This window comes from Podarcis filfolensis (genome assembly GCF_964270895.1).
Source record: "Podarcis filfolensis genome assembly, chromosome: 4".
Taxonomy (NCBI): domain Eukaryota; kingdom Metazoa; phylum Chordata; class Lepidosauria; order Squamata; family Lacertidae; genus Podarcis; species Podarcis filfolensis.
Window position 1 is genome coordinate 76262471 of NC_139607.1, and position 19728 is coordinate 76282198.

Genomic DNA, 19728 nt, shown 5'->3' on the forward strand with positions numbered 1-19728 from the left:
AGGCAGTTTCCTGTGTTCAATCACACTGCTGTATTAGCTGCTTCTAGACCACTTACTGCCTCTCATATTCCTACCCTTTGACTCTACACACTGATTCAAACTGCAACAGCAAGATGGTCATATACCTTGTGCAGCTGACACGTCTTTGTTGTTTTAGAGCACCTAGAGCCAGTTGCAGTATCTAAATGCCGGGAATAAAACCCTTGAATTTATAAGTTAGTGGAGGAATATTGGTATTTGAAACTAGAGAGCGAGTGAGAGCACCAAGCCACAAATAACCACGTGATGCAGATTCTTTTCTGCAAACAGTTCACAAATCAAAGGAATTTATCTAGCCAGCATTGAGAACCTCAGAAGGCAGAGGCAATCCCCACCCCCCACTCCCACAAACTGAAGATGAAATTCCAGTCTTGCCGCAGAATCTGTGAGGTTTGTGAAATTTAGGCGTCTGTGGAAGGATGGGTTCTAGCTTGAGAGAAGCAGCCTGTGACTCACAGGCTTTAATGCTGAGGCATCAGCTTTGGCATTTTCGAGCAATCTCAGTTGCTAACATGATCCTGTGTTTTAATGTCACTTTGCAGATGTAAATATGCTTGTTTTGGTTTTCAGAAAAAGTTTAGCCAGTAGGTTAAAAGATGGTAAAGAGAAGCAAGTCTCCCTCACTATTTATGTACAATCAGCTACATTATGTGTTTGCTTCTCATGCTGTGACATGTCTCTCAGCACTTCATTTCAGGAGCTCTGAGCCAACTCAGTGACCAGCTTTATTCTCCTTTAAGGGTCTACTCAGTCCCCATTGAGTTCAAGGGGGCTTACTCTCAGGGAAGAGTATAAAGGATTGCAGACTGTGTCCCACTGAAACCAATGGAATTTAAGCTAGTTGCTATTAATTTCTTCCACTAACTTCAGTGGGATTTAGTAATGATCAGATGGATTAGGGACATCGGAAACTGCCTTTCTGTCAGGCTATTGGACCATCTAGCTCAGTATTGTTTGTAATGAATGACAGAGGCTCCCAGGGAGGTCACATGCCATCCTACAAGAGACCTTCTGTATGCAAAGCCACTGCTCTACCACTGACCTACAGACTGGACTCCATCTATAAATGTAGTTAGGAAAGGTTTATACAGGATACATATTGACCTCAGTCCAGGGAATGCTGGTTGCATTTAAACCCCCTGGAGATAAGTGGGATTTAAATATAGAGTCAAACTCTTGAGCAGAGATCCAAAGATCTATATTAGGTACAACAAAATGTATGGGGCTACCCCTCTGAATTTTGCCTTTTGATAGCTCACCCCGGTGCGATGCCACAAACAATCTGCCTTTGAAAGCTCTTTTTAAAAGAGATTTGCCTACTAGGATAGGTTACACTCAGGACTTATTGACTGGATCGCCCACGTGGAACTGATCCCTGCTATATGGGGTTTGCAGCCCGCCCCAATTAACTGAGCAGTGAGGGCTACAAACACCACATTCCTCGGGGCTCTTCCTTTGCAGTCTAGCTTGAGTTTGCCATTGCAGCCTTTGAAATAGGGTTACCTCAGGCAAATAATCAGGTGGTTGGCAGTTAGGCTTTCTCACCTACCTATCAAAGTGGCCCACAGTGTGTGTGTGGGGGGGGGGAAGCTTACAGCTGCAGGGTGGAGTGAGATCTTGTTCACCAAGCCTGGCCTGTACTGACCAGAAGTGGATCTCCAGGGTCTCAGACAGGAGGCATGACCAGCCCTAGCTGGAGATACTGGGGATTGAACCGGGTGCCATCGGTGTGCAAGGCAGATGCGCTGCCATTGAGCTACAGCTCTTCTCCCTGGTAACAAGCAGCTCCACTGATGAGGAACATCTATTTTTTTTTACTCAGACTTGCATTTGTTCACTATTCCAGAAAGCTGGCAGGAGTGAAATTCTATACAACAGAGATGGCCAAGGAGCACCTGCACAAAATTTACTCTCCTCCCCCACAATCAGTGCCCTTAGCAAATTTTAATCTATTTGTGGGGCTTTTTTTTAATGCTTCTGTTTTCTTTATTTCATTTTTGTTTTGTTTTTGTTAGCTATTAGCTTGGGTGGTTTGCATCTGGAAGTTTACAAAATATTGCAGAGGAGACCACATTTAAGCTGAACTTGACCCCATAAGATCTACTAACATCATACTTAATTATGCCCAAGACATCTAAATAAGTGGTTAAAAAAAATCTCAGGGGGATTCATTCAGTGCTCTCATGTGCACCGCATTTCATGGTATGTTACAAGTTTAAACAAAACCATATTCCATAACATACTGTGCTGACATCTTTCTTCAGACTGGGTACTTTGGCCTGGGAGCCATTAGTTCCAGTTTCCCTACTGAACGGTGTTTGTGTTCTTGCGCATTTCCCCTACTCACCATGATTTCACATTCTTCCTTTGATTCCTTCAGGATACAAAGTGTTGTGCCGGACAGACATTTTTATTTTACTGGGGGGGGGGCTGCAAGGAGGGTGTTGGGGAAATGTGAGTAAAAATAGCACTTGTGGGGAACCTTTGGCTAACTACAGCTCCCATCAGCAGTTGCCATTGACCATATTTGCTACTGTTGGTGGGACTTGTAGTTCAGCAGTATCCAGCAAGCCAAAAGTTCCCTGCACCTGGTGTAGGATGTTATTGACACCTTTCCACATCAGCTCCCTAGTGGTAGCATTTTGCCGCAGTTGACATTTCTGAATTTCATAGGGAGCACATTTTTACTTTTCTCGGTTGAAACTGTGTTTGCTACCACAATACCCAATTTCTCTCACATGCACTGACAGCTTACTGTTGACACATCAGCCCAAACCTCCCAATGACCTTACTCAGGGGCTTCAGTAGTTCTTGAAGAGCAAGTAAAAAGTAGATCTCTGTAGAACACCAGATTATAAATACTATGGAGCAAAGCAGCAGTTTCTCAAATGACTTGTCAAGTAGCACTTGAACCCCCAGAGCATGGTTCCTGTTTCCATTCTAAGGTTTGGGTCCACAAATATACCCAAATGATGCTGGGAGAATTAAATTTAAAAGCAGTGTACACATTGAATGGCTAACTTTGAAAATGTGGACCTGTGACCATTTGTACATCTGCATGGGTTGAGTTTTGCAGTTTTTAAACAAAACCTTGTCCATCCATGCTTAAAATGAATCTGCCAGGAAAATACTAATAATTGCTTTCTTTTCTTTCTTCTCTTTTAAAAAGAGAATACTTTGGGCAAATTTAAAAATAAACCACCCAGAGTGAGGAGGAAAAACAACACAGTTTTCCAAATCTGCATGAACAGTCATTTGGAGAAAGACCACTCCATCTTATAAATGACACCACTCAGCCAGGAATCAGCCAAGCTGCTTTGTCCCCCTCAGCCATATGGCAGCAGAAACTAATATTTGAGTCTGGCATCCGGATCAGAAAAGCAATTTGAACCTGCTCGCTAGGCATGGCTGGGATAATTCTGCATTTATGACCTTTAATGATGCATACCAAATAATGGCAACATAGACTGCTGTACAGACACACACACACACACCACTTTGTTGATGTACATGATGTACACACATCTTCCATCTCCTTGTATGGAAGACACATATATCTAGGTTGGGAACATTCTGTTTAATGATATATTCTAGTGAAAGGGGGTTCTTGATGTAGAAAAAAAAGGGAAGAATGTAGTATCTCCAACTCGTCAACTCTGCACCCTGTGAGCTCGGAGGAAAACGTCCTGAGCAAAAATATTATAAGAATCCAGAGAGAATCATAGTTTTGGTCATTTTAGTTGGATTGGAATACAGTTATAGTACCAAGCACTTTAATGATTTTTGTGGTCCAGTCTTGGCAAAAAAATTTTTTTAAAAAATGCATAGTAGGGAAAATGAATACACAAATGTATGTTTTAAGGGAAATTCATACCAAGTACATCCTTTAGGAGGAAATGAATACAATTTAAATGCTATTTTTGTGCAGCATGGCCAATGGTCAAGGCTGATGAAAGCTGTAACCCCAAGAACATAGGTTACCCCATTCTTGCCCTAGTAGTGAACTGTCAATCTGACCACTTGTGTCCCTGGACAGAGAGATTTTCCAGACTTGTCCTGCTCAGGCTGTGCTTTTGCCTTTTACAATGATAAAATTGGCTCCAGCTCATTCTCTTGCTTGTTCCTGGTCTCTGCTTAGCAGCTGCCTACAGCTTAACCCTGACACTCTGCATGGCTCATTCTACATCATCTCCTGCAATCCCTTTACACATTCTTTTCCCTTGTCCATCCCATCCTGTGCACAATCACCAATTTGCATTACCTCAATCTCTGCATCTTCTTGTGATGAGTTACATAAATTAATGATGCCCCGTGTGAAGAAATACTTTTTTGGGGATGCCCTGAATCTCCTACCATTCAATTTTGCTGGACAACCCAATGTGTACAGCTTTGAGAGAATATTTCTCTCCATCCTTATCTTCAGAACATTCAAACTTTTCAGAATTTTATAAAAGGATGCCCTTCCTACTTAGTAATCACTGGAACACTGCAAAAATTAGGCCCAGGACTACTCTCAAGGATTCTCTCTCTCTTTCTCTCTCTCTCTTTGTAAATTAATGATCTATTCTGCACATATTGGAAGCATTGCGCCAACAAAAGAAAGTCTTAGGGAGACAAAACATTGCAAGAATAAGCTAATAGAATCCTCCTATTCTTTCCATGATTGGGACGCAGGTGGCACTGTGGTCTAAACCACTGAGCCTAGGGCTTGCCAATCAGAAGGTCAGCGGTTCGAATCCCCACGAAGGGGTGAGCTCCCGTTGTTCAGTCCCAGCTCCTGCCCACCTAGCAGTTCGAAAGCATGTCAAAGTGCAAGTAGATAAATAGGTACCGCTCCGGCAGGAAGGTAAATGGCGTTTCCGTGAGCTGCTCATTTCACCAGAAGCGGCTTAGTCATGCTGGCTACATGACCCGGAAGCTGTCTGCAGACAAAAGCCGGCTCCCTCGGCCTATAGAACAAGATGAGCAAACCCAGAGCCGTCTGCGACTGGACCTAACGGTCAGGGGTACCTTTACCTTTAACTTTTATTCTTTCCATAATTCTATTAGCTTTTCAGTGTGTCAGGACAACAGAGCCTTGGCAGCCCAGTTCCCCAAAATAAGCTTCTGCAGCGCAATGTGGCTTGCATATAATAATGTGGTAAGCGAATGGTAAAATCTGGAGTGAGTTAAGAGTGACTGTGGATCTTGCAGAAATTCCCTTGGCTTGAACAGGCTGCTTCTGCCGTTTCTTCAGTGAGTCAGCTAAGAAGATGCCAAGCTAAAAGCTTGCTATCACCCAATGAGTGGCAGCTGGCCAGTGTCTCCAATTATCTCCTCTTCTTTGCCATCTGGGTTAGGTTGCAGACACAGAGCCAATGGGAAGCAATGGGACCTGAGAGTTTTTAAAGCCACAGTCCCAGGACATACATTCAACCATAAACGAAGTAAATTGACAATTCTGCCTGGCCTTCTACCCCCACTAAGCCTCCCAGATGGATCATCTTTTACGCACTGCATTGAAAATATATCAGATTCTTCACAAATAATTATGCAAACAGCTTTGAGTGCAACAGTGTTTGTGCAGCAACTTTTAGAGGCACAATGTAACTTCCCTGCCCTCTCTCCTCCCTGCATGTTTTCACGGGTCTCCTGAATCTGCTCCCTAAACTGAATCTGGAACCACAGATAGGAAATAAACTTGAGGGTTACCCTATGAATGCCGCTTTGAGTTCCATCATTGAAGAAAGGCAGGAGGCATACCCAATCCAACAAACTTGGAGATGTCTTAAGCCTCAATGAGCAGATCCGTACTCAATGAGCTCGCCTAACTTTCTCTATATAGCATACCCATTCTCATTTGCAGGCCACTTTCTCATTCATGAAAACAACTTTTTAATCCTAGCACTGTTTTTAAAGTGCAGTGGAAAGGTGGGGGAAGATTAAAAAATAAATTATGGGCAGTTTCCAACTAGCTCATTCCATCAATGCAAGGATTTCCAATTGGGCAATAGAAATCCCTCCACTTCTGCTCCCCTTGTGTACCCCCATAAATATCTTCTGAGGTTTTTTCCCTAACCCTCTGGAGCAGATTTGGGGAGGGTGCACACAGGGAGAGGAGGGAAGTTCCTTTGCATGAACAGAAACCCCTGTACTGATGCAACAACCTAGAGCCAGTGTGGTGGGATGGTTAGAGAGTTGGACTAGGACCTGGGATAACAGGGTTAGTAATCCCCACTTAGTAACAAAGTCCACTGCCCTTGGGTCAATCTTAGCTCACAGGGTTGTTGTGAGGATGAAATGGGCAGGAGGAGAACCATGCACACTACCTTGAGATCCTTGGAAGATAAAGATGGTATATAAATGTAATAAATGAATGAATCGTGGGATACTTCCCTATGACACCCAGAGAACCTTTTTGCGATTGGATAGCTCCTCAGTTGGATAAACAATAAATAACTCATCTTTTGCTAAACCATTCTATCCCACATCTTTCTATCTCTCTCCTAATAGAACACTTTTCAATTAAAGGAATGAGACTTTGGCATGACAAAGTGGCCTCTAATGGTGAATAAAATGAGTGTCATCAACAAGAGAAATAGTTCCTGGGCACAATTTGTACGATAAAATGCATTTTTGTGAAATATACAGCATGGAAGTGTTTGATGCTTCTTCGTCTTTTATTATTATTTCACCTAAATGAAGTAGACGTAAAGATTCTTTTTTTGTGGGTGTGTATTTTAATTTAAAAGACACTGGATTTCAAGATGTGATCTCAAAATCAATCTAGGAATAGCATCTTGGTCATATTCACCCTAGAGATGTGTTCTGCCCTGTCAGACAGTTAATTAATATACTTCAGTTCTGCTGTAAAGTTAATCTCTTTTCCGTATTTATCTAGGCTGATGCTGAGGAAGCATTTGACAGTGAATGGTGCTTTTCTATTTATAACTTTTTAGGCCATTTAATTTCAGAGAAATGTTTTGTTACATGGAGGGAGGGCCCATCAATAGCTGCTGCAGACAGCTGGCCCTGAGTCTCCATCTGTTATTCAGAATTTACGTTCTTGGTGTCCGAATGCCAAAAATAACTGGGCATATAATATTCCTTAACTTTTTGGGTTTTCCCTCTGAAACAGCCAATGCTGAGATGTTGATGAATATATAAGAAAAGCCCTACTGGATCAAACCAAAGACTCATCCAGCCAAGTACTCTGTTTCTAGCAGTTGCTAGTGAAATGCCTCTCAAATGCGTAGAAAATAGGCCATGAAGGCACTAACTTTCCGCTTCTTCTTCCTTCATTTGCATACTTCTCCTGAACATGAAAGTTCTACATAGTTTTGATGAGTGATAACTACTGAGAGGACTGTCATCCATAAATTTCTCCAGTGCCTTTTTTTCCAAAATATATCCAAGTTAATTACACATTGCGTGAGGAATTACTCCCGTGTCCTAAATGTTGCCTATTTCATTGGGTAATCATGAGTTCTAGGATTCTGAGGAAGGGTGGACAATGCCATTCATTATTCTATAAACCTCTATCGTGTGTCCACTCCCTCAGCCTTAACTACCTTTTATCCTAAACTTAAATACCCTCAATCTGTTCATCTTTCCTGAAGGAACCCTTTAGTCACAACAGTTGCCCTTCTCAACCTCTAGAATATGGAGATAGGATACTGAGCAAGACTAAACTTGGCCGAACAACATCACAGGGACACCCCCCCTTCTTGAATTGCTATTTAAAATAAATGATTAATCTATCTTAGAATTACCGTATTTTTTGCTCTATAAGACTCACTTTTTCCCTCCTAAAAAGTAAGGGGGAATGTGTGTGCGTCTTATGGAGCGAATGCAGGCTGCACAGCTATCCCAGAAGCCAGAACAGCAAGAGGGATTGCTGCTTTCACTGCACACCGATCCCTCTTGCTGTTCTGGCTTCTGAGACTTAGAATATTTTTTATCTTGTTTTCCTCCTCCAAAAACTAGGTGCGTCTTGTGGTTTGGTGCGTCTTATAGAGTGAAAAATACAGTATATCTTGAGCATCATCGGTTGATCCAGATATCACAATGAAAGAAATGTTCAGAAAGATAAAACTTGTTTTATAGCAGATATTCTGACTGGGGTGCACAGAGAAAGGCCATAGGTGAGTGGTAGAGAGAGCATTAGCCTCACATTTAGATGGTTCCTGTTTCCTCAGCATCTCCAATTAGATTTGGGAAAACTCCTTACTGAGACCCCGGAGAGCCTCTTCCACTGTGGGTAATAATGAGGTAGGTAGACCAATAAAAACAGCCTCCTCTGTTCCAAACCTAACTTACAGATGAGGAATCACGAACAACTAAAAAGCTAGGAATGCCATATGCTTAGAAAATTCAGAGCTGAGTCAGGATAGTTAGATGTGTTTTAATAACCCTGACTTCTTCTGTTCATTGAGTAACTTAACTTTATTTTGTTTATTTCCTGAAGCTGGTCCCTGTAGAACCTTCCATGGTCTGATTCACTATCTAGACCTACATTTATGTATGTAGCATAATTGACTATACCCATGTCAAGCAATTTGCTGTGTAATGCTTAAGAGTTTGGCTGAGGTTTTTAAAATTTGTGCAGCAGGGGAAATCCACAACTGTTATTTCTGCTGCAAAAGATGTGGCAGTTATAAGAATGTTGATTAGCTCACAGGACTATTCCATTTTTCTTCATCAAAGGGGGATATTCACCATATGGATCCTACCTACATTAGCTTGAAGCAAATACTGGCAGCAGCACGAGCAGGTGATTTTAAGGAAGGTTGATTGACTGATTAGGAAACACATGAACACAGGTTGAAGAGGCAGCATGAATGATTAGTGGGATGGAAGAAACTGATTTGGGAAGTGGCTCTTCAGAGAAACACCACAGAAAGTTTTACTTGTTTTTATTCAATGAAAATTTGTAGGCAATCCCAGGCTGATCTGTGAAAACAAGAAATAGAAAAAGCGGAAGTAAGAGGATGTAGATATCTCTATGGCAGGTGTGTGTGGAAATTGCATTCTATAAATATTTCAATTTCTTTTTTATTTTAACTTCTGTTGTTTAACTTCTTTTGCTAGCTTCTTTTTGTGAAATGTGGATTGCTTCCCAATAGGTACTTACCTGAGAATAAATCCCACAAAACTTATCATTTGAAAGCCACCACCTTGGGAGGGCTTTGTCCTGAAAGGTAGTATAAGAGCAGGGCTGGTCCTACCATAAGGTAGAGGAAGGCAACTGCCTAGGTGACAGATCAATCATTTTATTCCAAAGCTACAACCATGCTCAAGGTGGCTTACAACATATTTGAAAAATGCATTAATACAAACATATCAAAAGTAGTAATAAACAATAAGCAAAACTTCAAAAAGCCCACAATGAAATTGAACAATTTTCATATAAATCTTAAAATCGCCTGCCAGGAGTACTCCAGTCTGGCCTGCTGCCTCTGGTGTGGTGGAGAATGTCATCCCATCACCAGCATTGAAGTAAGATTTAAATGTAATGCCTTGTGTGGAGCTTATTATGTATGGGGATGTTTTAACTGTTTTAATTGTGTTTTTATATGCTGTAAACACATGTGACCTTCAGGTGCAGGTCAGGTAAAAAAATACAAAATAATAATTATTATTAACTCCAGTCTGGCTGGCTTTTGTACATGAAACTAGAAGGCAGAGCCACTTTGTCCTTTGCATCAGGCAGCAAAATGCCTTGGGCCAGCCCTTTATTTTTTTATTTATATAGCAATGAAACCTCTAAAGTGGTGTCTTAAACCAATAATATAAACTCAGTGGGGCGTATTTCTGAGTAGACATGTATAGCATTGGTAGAAAATTAAAGGATTCCATTTTGGAAGAACAAAACCCCAAAGCTTTAAAGATCAATAAGAGCAAGGTAAGTTCCAAGCATTGTGAATAAGAGAATTGATGGTCTCCTTCAGATAGCTCAGCAGGCAATTAGAAATCAGTGGAAGAGTACACTCCAATAGTACATAAGTTGAATTTATTTCCTGCATCTATGTTCATTGCAGAGGTTTCTAGAGAGTCTTGTTCCAAGGGCACACACTATGAGAAATCAGTGTCTGGCCTTGAGAGAGAGAGAGACTGAGAGAGAGACTAAAGTCTCTGTGGAGGAATTAACTTGAGAAAGTAAAGAGCAGTAAATTGCCAGGAGCATATGGTATTCATCTGAGGACCCCGAAGGAAATAAAGTGTGAAAGAGCCCTGGGATTCTGATGAGCCTGTACAGTGTATGTCAGCCATGCTAAAGTGATGTCTATCTTCCAGAAATCAAAGGAGATACCTGGAGAGGCTCTGCTCCAACTTGGCATTTTCAATCATTTGAAAGCCTGAACGAAAATTATCTATGAACGTAGGGCACTTTCCCCCACCCCCACCCCACACCCTGGGAAACCTGGAAAAAGCCAAGTGAAATTTATGAGAGCCTGAGAGGGCTTGTCCATCTCAACCCAGAAATAAGTTCCACAGTTATCAGTGTGGCTTACTTGCAGGTACGTGAGCAAAGGGTTGCAGGCTAAGGGAATCAATACCAATAAAAGTTTGTACTGCAGTTCACTTCCAGCAAATTTCATGTAAACTTTTTGAGGGGAAACTAACATAGCAGCATAAGTCGCTCTTCACTCTCCACTGTGTTTGCAGTATTCAGCAACTGGCTGTAGCCCCCATGAGAACTGCCATCAACCTCCCTTGCGATCACTACAATAAGACTCTCTTGGGATTGCGGCTTCACCCCCTTGAAACTCTGCAAATAAATAAAAAAGCATGCCTCAGTGGCTTGTCTGGAGTGAGGGAACTTGGAAAAGAAAAAATGCACAACAATGACTCTTCCCTTCACCCGTCTGTCATTGCCTGTTACATTAATGTAACCTTGGGCCCAGGATTTAAGGGGTGGCAGTGGCGTAGCGTGGGGGGTGCAGGGGGGGCCGGCCGCACTGGGCGCAACATCTGGGGGTTAGGGTTAGGGGGCGCAAATCCACGGGTTAGGGGACGCAAATCCACGGGTTAGGGGGCGCAAATCCACGGGTTAGGGGGCGCAAATTACTTGCCTTGCCCCGGGTGCTGACAACCCACGCTACGCCACTGAGGGGTGGGCAATTTACCTTGCACTTTGGCCTTCTGTGGCTGCTGCTCATGCTTGCAGTTTTCTGTCCATGGTCCATGCTTGCTGAGTTGATAGAAGTTGAAGCCCAACAATATATGGAAGGGGCGGAGGGGCTGTACTGCACACTTATGCCTCACATGAGAGTAACATGTGAATAGGGTTTTTATGATCCACCGCTGTGCCTTGTCTATTTCCAATTCACTTGCAGTGAGATGGGACAACCCACTACATCTTTGCAGTACGTGTGATGGATCAGTCAGTCACTACTGATGCAGAGGCATAGCAGAATGACTAATCCTCAGGGGAGATTACCCAGCTTGGCATTCTCACACATCATTTTTGCATAGTTGCTAATGTCCCAGCACCCTGGCAGGGAACATCACCAATGCCTGCCCTGTGCTCCTTTAAATATGATGCTGCGTTCAATGGCATTGTGGGAAATTAAACTGGCAGGTGCCTGGTGCTGCCAATCAGAGGAGCACCAGTGCCATTGCTCTATAAGCCACCAGGAAATGTACTGGCATAGGAGCTAGTCCACCAGGGCACTTAGACAAAGGTCCCTGCCAACCTGAGACTACTACCTGTTCCATCTTTGCTTGAATCATTACTTTAGGCACACCTGCTTGGAAGCAGGACAATGCAGAAACTAAACTGGCAGGTTCATTTGCGTGTGGACAGTTTTAATATTTCACGCTACGAAAACCAACTTTTTCAGGTGCAGTAGTGATGAGTGCTTTCAGTTATAATTCAGAAAAAAGTATCATAAGATTACCCTGTTCCATAAGAATTCCACAAACACCCAAAGAACTTCATTAGAGCCAAGGCAAATATTTTTCTGGCTCTAGTCTGGACATAACTAACAAACAAAAGTGAAGTTAAACTAAAGCAACATGTTCAAATTCCCAACTGCCAAGAACAAATATCACCCACACTATAACACATTACTTGTCTCCTGGTACTACCTTAAAAAATAAGTTGACTGCCTGCCCCACATTGTACTTGATAATGCATTTTTGCTTTAGAGAGCTGGTGGGAAAAAACGGCAGAAAGGATGTGCTAATTCTACCCCAGGAATGTTATTTAAATGATACAGTTCTTAAGGACTAGAAATTTTTTCAACCCTTCTATCCAATCTTAGTGTTTGCTTTTTTAAAGAAAAAATATATCTAGCATCAAAAAATAAATAAATGCTTGAATATGTCAAGAAAGTGGCTTTATTGTTGCTACAGACGATATAAAGCATCAAGGATGTGAGCAAAGCTGAATTAAGAATCCTGCAAGCGATGCTGCACAGCACAAACCAGCAATGTAGATTCGTAAGCCTGTACCTTGAACTCTAAGTGGCTGCCTTGTAAACCTCTGGAGTAAGAGCTGACCTGAGGCTGGATGCTGTCACTGCCACAGATCTGGTTGAATGAGTTCCAATTTGACCCTCAAGTGACAATTCTACAGGGAACGGCAGTGAGAAATGCAGGAAGACAACCATTTTAATATAGTTCTCTTGGACACAGGCAGATCTAATGTGCTGGTGTCACAAGAAATAAAAGATGGATGGACTTTCTTAAAAGGCTTTATGTTCTCTGGATCAAAGCTAAAGACCTGTTTAGATGCCATTGGAGGCAGAAGGAGCCATGCGAGCTACACAAAGATTGTTTGGGAAGGGCTGGGATAATTGTCGGAATTGGAAGTCCATTTCTGTGCATTGTGCCAGCACGCCAGGTTCTGTTACAGCCCCCTTGTTAACACTGTATTATTGCTAATCTCGCAGTCCCTCCATGGCCTCCAACCTTCCCACTAATCTCTTTTTGGTAGCCACAAGTGTTAACTTGCTGTGCGAATGTTGACAGAAGCATCACTGCCATCATATTGAAGGACCACTCACTGGGAGTGCAAAAAAGAAAAGAGGAAGAAGTAATAATATCACAATTCCCCTGGAGACGACTGTATTGTTAATATCTTAGCAATTTTATCAGTTACAGCCTCGGGAAGCATTTGGCCTGAGATCAGCATCAAATCCATATATTCCTCCTTGCGTTGAATAGTATATAGGTGCAATGAAATCTGGACAGCCATTCCCGCTGCACCTGTTGTCAAAGAAATGTCTGGTTAATGGCTCGAAATGCCGGTAAATGTTTCCAGCGGGAGTTAATGGTAAGGAGAAGGTCACACAATTGCCCACCCCTGTGCATGAAGAAAATGCACACAATTTTAATTTATTTACATACCTAAAATATTTACAAGGTAGCTGATTCTTTTTTGGTAACTACCCTCACAAGGCTGCTTCCAGACATTAAAACGTGATTATAAATCCAGTATCAACAAGCGCTTTGCAAAAATAATAATACCACATCAACATACAAACCAGTCTTGGCAATAAAAGTATAGTATCAAGCTTCTAAAGAGACCCCTGACCATTAAGTCCAGTCACGGATGACTCGGGGGTTGCGGTGCTCATGTCGCTTTACTGGCTGAGGGAGCCGGCATACAGCTTCTGGGTCATGTGGCCAGCATGGCTAAGCCGGTTCTGGCACGGAAATGCCGTTTACCTTCCTGCTATTTATCTACTTGCACTTTGATGTGCTCTCAAACTGCTAGGTTGGCAGGCTTCTACAATCCCATTAAAAACCAGCTAAGCCTTAACAAACTTTCATTAAAACAAAACAAAAGAAGCTGCCAGCCAGTTAAAGCCCCGTTAGATGCACAGCTTCTTTTTACATAGAAGCCATTGGAAATAGGTGAGTCTTAAATGCCATAGGAGAGTCTTAAGACATGGGGCCAGCACTGAAAAAGCCCTCCCTGCCATACTCCGTGGGCTAATTTATCTCACTGTTGAGTGTACAAGGAGGGCCTCCTAGGCCAATCTAAAGACATGGGCAGATCGGTTTTTTGAGGCAGAGAAACAAAATAAAAAAATTCCTTCCAGTAGGACCTTAGAGACCAACTAAGTTTGTTATTGGTATGAGCTTTCGTGTGCATGCACACTTCTTCAGACATCGAGGCAGAGAGTTAAGTGAAGACTCGATGCATCTTTGATTGGAGGATGTGTCTCCTTTTCACGCTCAATGATGCAGGGCAATGGATCATTTGCCAGGCAGGAGCATAGTGCTATCAGGCTTGCCTCCACTTATGCTCTATTCTGCATATTTAAAAATGAGACAAACATTGTAAAAATAAAAGCTAGAACAGGGGTCAGCAAACTTTTTCAGCAGGGGGCCGGTCCACTGTCCCTCAGACCTTGTGGGGGGCCAGACTATATTTTTTTCGGGGGGGGGGGAGATGAACGAATTCCTATGTCCCACAAATAACCCAGAGATGCATTTTAAATAAAAGGATGCATTCTACTCATGTAAAAACACACTGATTCCCAGACCGTCCGCGGGCTGGATTTAAAAGGCGATTGGGCCGGATCTGCCCCCCGGGCCTTAGTTTGCTGGCCCATGAGCTAGAACATCTCCAGTGTTCAAGCTCCAAAAGAAGCCAAACCTTAGTAGTTTTTCCCCATAGCATGGATAGCCAATGTGGCACCCTCCAGATGTTTTGGACTATAATGCCCATTGGTGTGGCCAATGGTTAGGGTTGAGGAGAGATGTTGTCCACAACATCTTGGCGGCACCACATTAGCTGCCTCGGCCCTGGAACTTCTCACTGCTCAGGGAAGTGAGGCAAGGTTAGCATAGGCCGCTTTGTGGCACTGAGGAATTCAATACTTTGGCCACCTCATGAGAAGAGAAGACTCCCTGGAAAACACCCTGATGTTGAGAAAGATTGAGGACACAAGGAGAAGGGGATGACAGAGGATGAGATGGTTGGACAGTGTTCTTGAAGCTACGAACATGAGTTTGACCAAACTGCGGGAGGCAGTGGAAGACAGGAGTGCCTGGCATGCTCTGGTCCTTGGGGTCACGAAGAGTCGGACATGACTAAACGACCAAACAAAACAAAATAACATAATGAGAGAAGCTAAATACAACATGAGGCAAGTCTGAGGCAAGAAACAAGGAGAGACAGTTGGTTCATCTTAACGGAAACTTAACGGAACACACACTGAAGGGAGGGGCTGATTCCAGAGCAGACACAAGCCACACCTACCAGATACCAAGCACTCAACTATTCAAATTAGGACCCAGTGTTTTTCTTATAATCACAGCCTTCCCTATTATGGTGGAGTAAATCTTATTTCTATTTAAATTATAGCAGTTATTTCTAAATTTCAATCTACCGTATTTTTCGCCCTATAGGACGCACTTTTCCCCCTCCAAAAATGAAGGGGAAATCTGTGTGCGTCCTATGGGGCGAATGCAGGCTTTCGCTGAAGCTTGGAGAGCAAGAGGGGTCGGTGCACACCGACCCCTCTCGCTCTCCAGGCTTCAGGAAGCTATCAGCAAGCCTGGGGAGCCCGCTGGAGTTCCTGCAGGGCTCCCTAGGCTGCAGATAGCAGCCTGCTGCCAGGAGCGTGGGGCGCACTGAAAGCAGAGTGCCCGGCGCTTCGGGCAGACACCCGCAGCCTGCTTGCCCGAAGCGCGGGGCGCGCTGAAGCAGAGCGCCCCGCGCTTCGGGAAGCTATCCGCAGCCTAGGGAGCCCTGCGGGAGTTCCTGTGGCTGGGGGGGGGGGGTGTTCAATTTTTTTCTTTATTCCCCCCCCAAAAAAACTAGGTGCGTCCTATGGGCCGGTGCGTCCTATAGGGTGAAAAATACGGTATATATAAAAATTTACATATGCAACACAAGTATTTCCTCATTTTGTCCTCTGTATAGTGATCAGCTTCTCCTAAAACAGAGAAAAATGTAAGTTGTCAGCTAATGTTAGATGAAAATATTGCTTCTCATTAGACACTAGGCACTAAAACATCAACCCTGTAGCATTTCAATTATGTAATTGTATTTTATTGTAATTTCTTACTGTAAAGCTTCTGGGATATATTTGTATGACAAGTGGGATGTAAATATCTGAAATAATTAAAATTAAATAAAAATTGCAGTACCTTGGTCAGATGAAGTGGGAATACTGAGCTGAAGTTAATTAGCATGTTGACAACGGATATTTCATTGTGTACTTTTGTTGTTGTTGTTGTTTAATACCCTGAGGAGAATTCAGCAGCCTCCTTCCTCCTGGTTGGGAAGTCAGGGCATTGTACAATTTTCTTATGTTGATAATGACTGGCATTTGTGTGTCCTGTATGGTTTGTATGTGCTGTATGGTAAGTTGCCACTGGGTAAATTTACTTAGTAAGTGGCCATCAATAGTCATCATATATCTTATTAATCTTAGTGGAATTCATTAGTGTGGATGAATCCAACAGTGTCTGCTATACAATGCAACAGACATTTTTCAAGGCATCAATTTCTGCTCCCTCTATAGCTCTCTATTTTTGGATAAAAGCAAATGCATGTCCTTCTTTTGAGTTTGTTGTTAATGTGTTACTTTAAACCACATGAGGTCACTGTTTGTGTAGCAAGCTAGCCAGCACATGCTTGTAAGCCTCTTTGTCTATGTTAACTCCGCCCCTAAAAGCAGAACAATTTTGTTTGTTTTTCTCTACAGACAATATTTATGCAACTTTCTCTCATCTCTACTCATCTGTAAACAGTTACTGCATGAAAAAAGCCTTTGAACTCCAGAAACTGTAAGTGATTACCTTAATCAAATTCATCCAAGGTGCAAGGTCTGCTAACACCTACCACACCCGAAATCTGCTCCAGTGGATTGGAGGAACCTCTGAAGTAAAGTTGGGAAGTGGAATTCCTGTTGTGTGCGCAGAAGTTTGCTTGTGTGCTGTTGCACGTCACCTTCTGTAATTTGTTTAGAGTCAGGGTATGCATCTAAAGTAAGCCTTAACTTCCATTATTTCTTTTTATTCTGCAGTAACAAACAAACACAGTGGTACCTCTGGATGCGAACGGAATCTGTTCCGGAGCCCCGTTTGCATCCTGAAGTGAACGCAACCAGTGTGTGCGCGTCTGCCCATGCGTGGGTCGCAATTTGCCACTTCTGCGCATACGCATGACGTCATTTTGAGCGTCTGCGCATGTGCAAGTGGCGAAACCTGGAAGTAACGTGCTCCGTTACTTCTGGGTTGCCGTGGAATGTAACCTGAAAACGCTCAACCTGAAGCACATTTAACCCGAGGTATGACTGTAATGGATCATTGTTGCTAATCTCCTAGCAGCTGGGGGAGAAAAAATACAGTAAAATTAAGATATTCTCTTCTACATTGGCTTTTATTCTCTTCCCCCTTTACTTCAAAATATCAAAATCTTAAGCTGATACTGTGTATAATATTTAGGCTTTGTTTTTCTGTGTATGCCTTTTGGAATTTTGTTTTAGTAATTTTGTTTTATACACTAACTTAATTACCTCATGCACACAAAGGAATTTGTGGATGGCTATCTACGTGCTTGCAACAGGGATCCAACATAATTAAACAGAATTCCCTTGCTTGAAGAGTTGCAGATGCTTTGTGCACGTGGGGCTGGAGGTATTTTTTGAAACAGAAACTGAATCGTCACAAGAGCCCTTCGTTAAACAAAATTATGTGGCTGCACAGTGCTCACTCTCTGCCCACACCCATTTTTGCTAATGGCTTGCTTTTGCATTTGCAAATTCATAAACTGCATTAAAGTAGTAATGTTTAAAGTATTTCTCTGGGACATAGAAGTTCACACTCTGGAGACGCCGAAAGGGGGCATCCCTCACTGGCCACGCGATGGGCAACATTGGAGCGGAAAGCGAGTTTTGTGCCTTTATAAATGGCTGCCTCTTTCCCAGAATCTCTGTTCTGCTTCCTCCATGTCCTCCTTTGTGTAATTTTAAAGTGAAAACATACGAGTGCCGGCCATCCCCCTCTGAATTTATTCAGCTGCACCTACTTATTCAATTTAAATTGGAAGGAGGGTTTACCAACTTTCAAAAATAAATCCTGGACCAGGCAAAAGACTGTATAAACATAGGTCTAATTTCATTTCTACTTGTTTTTAAAGAATCCTTGTAAGCTGGGGAAATGGGTGGGGTGGAACAGGGAGAAAGTTACAAGTGACCTTTTTCTACTTGGGGGTGGGTGGGCAGAGGAGGACGCTTCCCCTTCCTTCTAAGGGCACAGCCAAATTAACAGGCCCTGAAACAAAACTGAGAGATTAAATTAATGGCTTCTGGCAAACTGTCATGTGGCATTAAGTCTATCATTCAACACAATGTCAGTTTGAAAAAGCTTCAGATAGGGCATTTGAATGTTAGAATCCTGATTAACTGATTAAATGAATTCCACTTCTATCGTTGAACATACCCCCCTAAGACCAGGATAGCTGGCTGGCAAATCCTTTGTTAGCCACACCTGGCTTTACTTTCAAGTAGGAGGAGATAATCATAATGAAAACCAAAGGATTAATGCAGATGATATTTCGGGTGCAGCAATTTAGAACTTAAATTTTTATAGGCTAATTTAAATTAGGGTGTAGGGTGATTTCTTCGGCTGCTAACTTTTCCTGAAAGAGCCTCTGTTCCTTTAAAAGCTGAATAAGAGGCCAGAGCTTTGCCTATCAATCACCATGCTCAAAATAGTCAGCTGCTAACTTTTTAAAGTTGCTTGTGAGACTTTCTGTGGATGATCTTCTCCCCCAAAAAACTAATTTATGTTGTGTTGAGGTTGTTACAGAAGTGCTCTTTCTTATCCTTTCATACGTTCTCATTGGCACCATGTTGAAAACAAGAAAGACATCTTAGCTCCCTCTGTACAAACAGTCAGACATGGCCACGTGGAGCCATGGATTTTGCATTCTTAAATAGATGCATAATCACGTAATCATTCTCATACATGTATATTTTTCTTGAGGTCACACTATGGTAAACAGCTTGTAAGAATTCTTCTGACTAGGGGCACAGCAGAACTGAACGAGGGGATAAATGTGCACAATTTTAAGCAGGGCTAGGCTCATGAAAGTGACATTTGTTGCTGCAGATTCAAAAGAAGCAATGCAAATTTAATTATGGTGGTCCATAGTTTCAGAACAAAATTCTGCTTTAAAGCATAAAATTAATTCAGTGTTAATGAAATTTCCTAGAATCGAGCTGGTCCTCCAGTATTTGGCTTAAATGCTCCTCAACAACCTGGAAGTGTATGAAACATTAAGTGATGACAACTGTATTAAGCAGCTATCAGGGGTCAAACAGCAATAGAAAGAGCTCCCGGATTGCCTTAAACAGAATATGGAATGGAGGCATGCAACAGAGGCTTCAAGACTTCAGATGATCAAATTATGAAATGCTGCACATCTATATGCTAATCAGCCCATAATCCTCTTGTTCCTCTGATGAAGGGTGATAGATAAATTTAAGAAATATTGAAATAATTTTGGAAGCTCAAGTTCACTGTGTGTTAAGGGACAACCCCCAACTTCCCCACCACCATAATCAGGGCTTTGTGGAGTTGTGGGGCTACAAGAGTAACTGCAACCCTGTTGCTCAAGAGTAGCCATGGCAGAGGGTGGGAGGCAGGACAACTGGGCCCAGTTTGGACTCCTTGCTGTTGTGTGGTGGCAGTGAGGCTAGGGCAGGATCCAGTGAATCCCAGGCTGGCTCCATCCTT

General features: G+C 42.6%; 1 long non-coding RNA gene across 1 annotated transcript; it reads right to left on the reverse strand.

Moving 5' to 3' along the window:
- Window positions 1–11812: 11812 nt before the first annotated feature.
- On the reverse strand, window positions 11813–15350 carry LOC310760629. The gene is made up of 2 exons (XR_014547081.1): window positions 15118–15350; window positions 11813–13233 (listed from the first exon to the last, which is right to left on the reverse strand). It is a non-coding gene; the product is annotated as an uncharacterized lncRNA (long non-coding RNA).
- Between the last annotated feature and the right edge of the window lie 4378 nt (window positions 15351–19728).